The 6000-nt window shown below is 44.0% G+C and overlaps 1 protein-coding gene across 2 annotated transcripts in view; it reads left to right on the plus strand.

The window, feature by feature from the left end:
- Window positions 1-6000, plus strand: part of ptbp3 (polypyrimidine tract binding protein 3) — a 78673-nt gene that overhangs the window by 28645 nt on the left and 44028 nt on the right. The gene's annotated exons all lie outside the window — the stretch shown is intronic.

Below are 6000 nucleotides of genomic sequence, written 5' to 3' on the forward strand. Positions count from 1 at the left end.
ATTGCATTTTGGTGAGATAAACCAGGGCAGGATTTAGATAATTAATGGTAGGGCCCTGGGGAGTGTGTTGTATAGAGACCAAGGAGTTCAGGCACATAGTTGCTTGAAAAGTGGTGTCACACGTAGACAGAGTGGTAAAGAAGGCATTTGTTGCACTTGCCTTCATTGTTCAGAGCATGAAGTATAGGAGTTGGGATGTTGTGTAGCAGTTGTACAGGACATTAATGAGGCCACTTTTTGAGTACTATGTACAGTTCTGGTTGCCCTCCTTTGAGAAGGATGTTATTAGATTGGAGCGTGTACAGAAAAGATTTACAAGGATGTTACGGGGACTGGAGGGTTTGAGTTATAAGGACAGACTGGAGAAGCTTGGACCTTTTTCCCCTGGAGCATAAGAGGTTGAGGTGTGACCTTTAGAGATTTATAAATATCATGAGGGGCCTTGATAGGGTGAATAACCAAGGTCTTTCACCCAGGGTAGGGGAGTCTAAAACTAGAGGGCATGGGTTTAAAGTGAAATGGGAAAGATTTAAAAAGGACCTGAGGGGCAACCTTTTCACACGGAGGGTGGTGCATATATGAAATGAACTGCCAGAGGAAGTGGTAAATAACTTCCTCATTTGGTACAATCACTCCTCATTTGGACAGGTACATGAATAGGAAGACTTTTGAGTAATATGTGCCAAATGCAAGCAAATGGCACTGGTTTCTGTCACCGTGGATGAGTTGGACTGAAGGGTCTATTTCCTCGCTGTATGACTCTGACTGTATCTTTAATCATTTCGTAGGACTGTCGGAACAGGAGTAGGCCATTCAGTCTGTTGGGCACGCACCATCTCCAACTCTCTTGTGGCTGATCATCCATTTCAAAACCTTTATCTCTCTCTATCTACGTATCTCTTTGGCTTTTAGTATTTAGAAATCTATCACTCTAAATATCCTTGGTGATGAAGTTTCCACAGCCTCCGAGGTAGAAAATTCTAAAAGTAAAACATCAACGCCCTTCCAACGTAAGATCAAAAGTGGGATTGCTTACTGATGGTTTGGACAACGTTCAGTAACCTCTCGAATTCCTCAGATACTGAAGCTGCTAGTGCTGACTTTTTACAAGGTCTTGGTAAGTTTAAATGATGTGGAGCTGCCGGTGTCAGACTTGGGTGGATCAAGTTAGAAGTTACATGGCACTAGGTTATAGCTCAGCAGGTTTATTTGAAATCACAAGATTTCAGAGTGCTCCTCCTTTGTCAGGTGAAGTGGAGGGACATGCACAGGCACAGAATACATACACGGAGAGATGATTGCAAAATAATCCCAGGTAATTAAAAGCATCAAAAAATAGTACACATGGTGTGAGTGGAGTGTCAACAGGCTGAATAAACAGTCTTTTCAGTGATCAAAAGTGTCAGACAGTGTGAGTAAAGAGTCAACAGCTAAATAGCAAGTGAAGGGACGATCTATGATTAGATTAGTTAAGGCAGAGACATAATTATAAAAAGTCAAAAGCATGATGGTGCTAGAGACAAACCAAATGGGTGGAATAACAGGTACAAATGTGGGTAAGTTTCAGGTTTAGGCTCCAAGTGGCAAGGAGCATTTGAATCACAGGTATGCAAAACAAATCTTCCAACAAGACCAGTATAACTGTTCCCTTGAAATTCAATTCCACTGCTGGTTGCTGAATACCCGCCATCAATATCCTGGGATTGCCATTGACCAGAAACCCCAAGGGCCCAGCCATGTAAGCACATGTAAACGAGCATGTAGGAGGCTAGAAATTCTGCAGCTCCAAATGTCCAGGTCACAGCAGGCCACTTAACTGGCATTATTTGCATCACCTTAAACATTTGTTCCTGTGCACTGATGATGGAGATATGCTGCAGTACTCACCAAATTTCCTTTGTCAACACCCTGAAAGCCTGTAACATCTGCCATCTAAACGAGAAAGAGTAGCCGACTAAAGGCAGATGACCACCTGCTCCTACTCCTCTAAACCATACACCATCCCATCTTGGGAAATATGTTGTCAATCCTTTATTGTTCCTGAGCTGATCTCCTGGAACTCTCAACAGTACTGTGGGCGTACCTCCATCAAATAGACGGCTGAGATTCAAGAGGCAATTTGGCATTAACAGCACTTGGGAATTGGTAATAAAAGCTGGCCTTGAGATGGCCTTCCTTCCCAAGAATGAATAATGTCTTAAAAAACAAGCAGCAATGTAGGTCGAAGGCATTTAAACAACGCAAACAGTAGGGGTTATTTCTGGAGGGATAGAATCAGAAAAGTCACCAAGTTCTAAGCCTGCAACAAATATACTTGGTTAACATATGCAAATAGTTAAACCATGCTTGGAGTACTCTGTGTTGCTTTGGTTTGGCCTATTATCGGGGTATGGAGGCACTGGAGAGATTAGAAAACCAGTTCACAAGGATTTTGGAGGTACAGACTCAACGAGCTGGTGGTTCTCTGCTGTACTGTATGATTTTGTAGTGATGTCAAAACCGAACTTGTGTGTGGAACTAATCCTACGTGCCTTCAAATGAGTGTGGTTTTGAGGGGTGAGCTAATTCAGATTTTTAAAATTGTGTGAGGTTTTGATAACAGCGGGCAGTGTGTTTCTGCTTGTTGAAGATAAGAAAACCAGACTCTAAGATGGTCGCTAAGCAATTGAAATATAGAAGACATTAATTTAAAGGGATGAAGAAACTTCAAAGGTCATGGTGAGAAATTCTATCTTGCTCCCAAGTACTGTAGATCCATTTAACAGGAAGCTACCTAACTATATTAGCAAGAGAGATATTAGTGGTCATGCTGGTAAAATTGAATCGGGATTGGGAGGAGGTTCAAATGAAGCATAGACATTGGTGTGGATCAGGCGGGCCAAATGACCTATTTGTACTGCAGCGGATGTCCATTATATTGCACGTGTCAGGGTCAAAGATGTAAAATCATGTTATAGCTGAGCAGGTGAAGAATCCAGAGACTCTACAGAAGACCGAATTCCTTTTCACAAGGTCCCAAGGCCTCGATCATTTTCTCTGCTATTGTAAAACCTGTTTATTTGTGGTTATACTAACCCATTAGTTATTATAGAGCAGATAATTTGTAATAAAAAGAATTTAATTCAGCTCAAAATTTATGCCAACAGTTGGGAATTTGACTATTATTGACTACATTATTGTCTTTCTAATTATGCAGTTGAATATGGTGCAGGGGTTGGCGGGGGAGTTGGGGGAGTAAAAATGCAGTAAGCTACTTTGGAGTTAAGTGAGGAGAGCTGTGTCTTGTGGCAGGTTCCTTGTTAGTTGGAGGGGTAGAAGGTGTCTGGATAAAGTCTAGGGGCTGTAAGGGAAGTGTAGTTGGGGGTATGAGAGTTAAGCATGGGTCAGTTTAATAGTTACTCAGGAGTTCGACTATATTTAATAGTCTACTTATTTTGCTTAATTTCGTTGGAAACCACCACCTCTTCCCCTCCCCCCCAGCCCCTCTCCAAAGTCTCTGTTTTAAGTGGAGACTTTGACTGTTGGAGACATAGAGGAATTGCCCAGTGGAATATCCAATTTTCCAGCCAATTCCTTTGAAGTGTGCTAAAATGGGAATTCCTCAGGCTTTCTATCTGATCTACCCTGGAATAATTAACTGACTATTTCTTCCATAGTCTGTTTTTGAAGAAAAAACTATGCACTGATGCACACTTGTAAGATGGTGCTAATATGTGTTAGGTGTTTATTGGGCAAGATGGAAACTCTTGCCTGTATGCCTTCTTGCCCACACACGAGTGCCCCCTTTCATGTGCCCACGTTACGATTTTCACCACGATCACCTCAGTGGGGTATAGAGCTCTACCTTCTCGGCTCAACACTCCCAAGATAGTTAATGACAGGTTAAAACGGCTTTCTGTTTTCTGTTGAAAATTAAACAGTGATATTTTGTCGTTCAATATGTTGCAAGATATGACAAATATGCATCTGAGCAAGCTATTGAATAGTTGTAACTTGAGATTACAGACTAAAAAGACTTCCTCGCATCCCTGAGGTTGTGGATTGAGCCTTCCATTTATCTCGTGCTTAGCTGGGCCAAGACGAAATAGAATATTGAAAACCAAAAATGCTGGAGGTCACAGCGGGCATGGCAGCGCCCCATGAGAGAAAGCAAGCTAATGTTTCGAGTCTAGATGACTCTTCATCAGAGCTGAAGTGAAGTGTGGAGGGGGCAGCATTTCATGTTCTAGTTGGTGGGGGGTGGACTGGAGGTCGGGGGGCGCATGGAGGGGAATAAATGCAGTCTTGAGTGCTGGGGGAGAAAGGATGTTGACAATTCAGATTGTGTCATCGGGATTGAGAATGGCAGAAGAATGGTATGTCTACCTGCCAGACTGGAATGAATAGACAGTCTCACTGTAATTGGGGGAGGGGTGAGAGGGCATGATGACAAGCGAATGTAACAACCAAAGCTAAAAGAAAGGGAAGGAATGGGTTCATAATCTGAAGGTGTTGAATTCCATATTGAGTCCAGAAGGTTGTAAAGTGCCTAGTTTGACGAGGAGATGTTGCTCCTCCAGTTTGCGCTGTGATTCACTTGGGTATTGCAACATGCCGAGAACAGACAAGTGGGCATGTGAGTAGGATGCAGTGTTAAAATGACTGGCTACGGGAAGGTCGGGGTCATGCTTATGCACAGACCAGCAGTGTTTTTCAAAGTGGTCGCCCAGTCTGCATTTGGTTTCTCCAATGTAGAGTAGGCCGCAATGGGTGCAGCAAATACAATACACAAATTTGGAGGAGGTACAGGTGAAATGCTGTTTCACCTGGAAAGACTGTTTAGGCCCTTGGATGGTGAGCAGGGAGGAGGTAAGGGGGCAAGTGTTGTACCTTTTGCGTTTACATGGGAAGCTGCTGTGGGAAGGGGTGTTGTGTTGGTGATCAAGGAATGGACTAGGGTGTCCTGGGAATTATCTCTGAGAAATGCAGGTGGGAGTGATGTGTTTGGCGGCATTCTGCTGGAATGTCAGAGAATGATCCTTTGAATGTGGAGGCTGGTGAGATAAAAAATGAGAACAAGGGGACCCGATCACTCTGTTAAAAGTGATGGGAAGGGGTAAGGCCGGAAGCACAGGTGATAGGTCAGATATGGGTTGAGGGCCCTGACAACTACAGTGGGTGGGAAGTTACAGTTATGGAAGCCATGTCTGCAGCACTGTTTTGGAAGGTGGCGTCATTCGAACGGATACAAGATAGGCAAAGGAACTGGGAGAATAGTATGGAATCCTTGCAGGATGTGGCATGGGAAGAACTGTAGTGAAGGTAGCTGTGGGAGTCAGTGGCTTTGTGATGGATGACAGTGGACAGTGTGTTCCCTGAAATGGAGATTGAGAGGTTAAGGAAAGGAAGGGAAGTGTCGGAAATGGAGGACGTGAAAGTTAGAGGGGTGGAAATTGGTGGCAAAAATGAACAGTTTTTTTTTCAAGGTTCAGCCGGGAGTGTGAAGTGGCACCGAAGCAGTTGTCGATGTACTGAACAAAAGAGTTGTCGCAGAGGCCAGTGTAGCACTCGAACAAGGTTTGTTCTGCATAACCCATAAAGAAGCAGGCATAACTGGCACCCTTGTGGATGCCCATAGCCGCTCCTTTGACTTGGCAGAAGTGAGGTGAATTAAAGGAGAAATTGTTCGGTGAGAGAACAGTTCAGCCAAGCGAAGGAAACTGATGGTGGATGGGGATTGTTCAGGCCTCTGGTCAGGAAGAACCCGAGAGCACTCAGACAATCCTTGTTGGGAATGGAGATACATAGGGATTGGGCAACTATGGTGAGTAGGAGGCAGTTAGGACCAGGGAACAGGAAATTGTCAATTTGCTGGAGGGCATCAGAATCGCGGATATTGTTGGGCAGGATCTGGACAAATAGAGAGAGGATGGAGTCAAGGTAGGAGGAAGTGAGACAACAAGGTGCAGGGCTGGATGAACACAGCAGGCCAAGCAGCATCATAGGAGCAGAGAGGCTGAC

Source organism: Rhincodon typus, chromosome 3 (assembly GCF_021869965.1).
Source record: "Rhincodon typus isolate 14 chromosome 3, sRhiTyp1.1, whole genome shotgun sequence".
Classification (NCBI taxonomy): Eukaryota; Metazoa; Chordata; class Chondrichthyes; order Orectolobiformes; family Rhincodontidae; genus Rhincodon; species Rhincodon typus.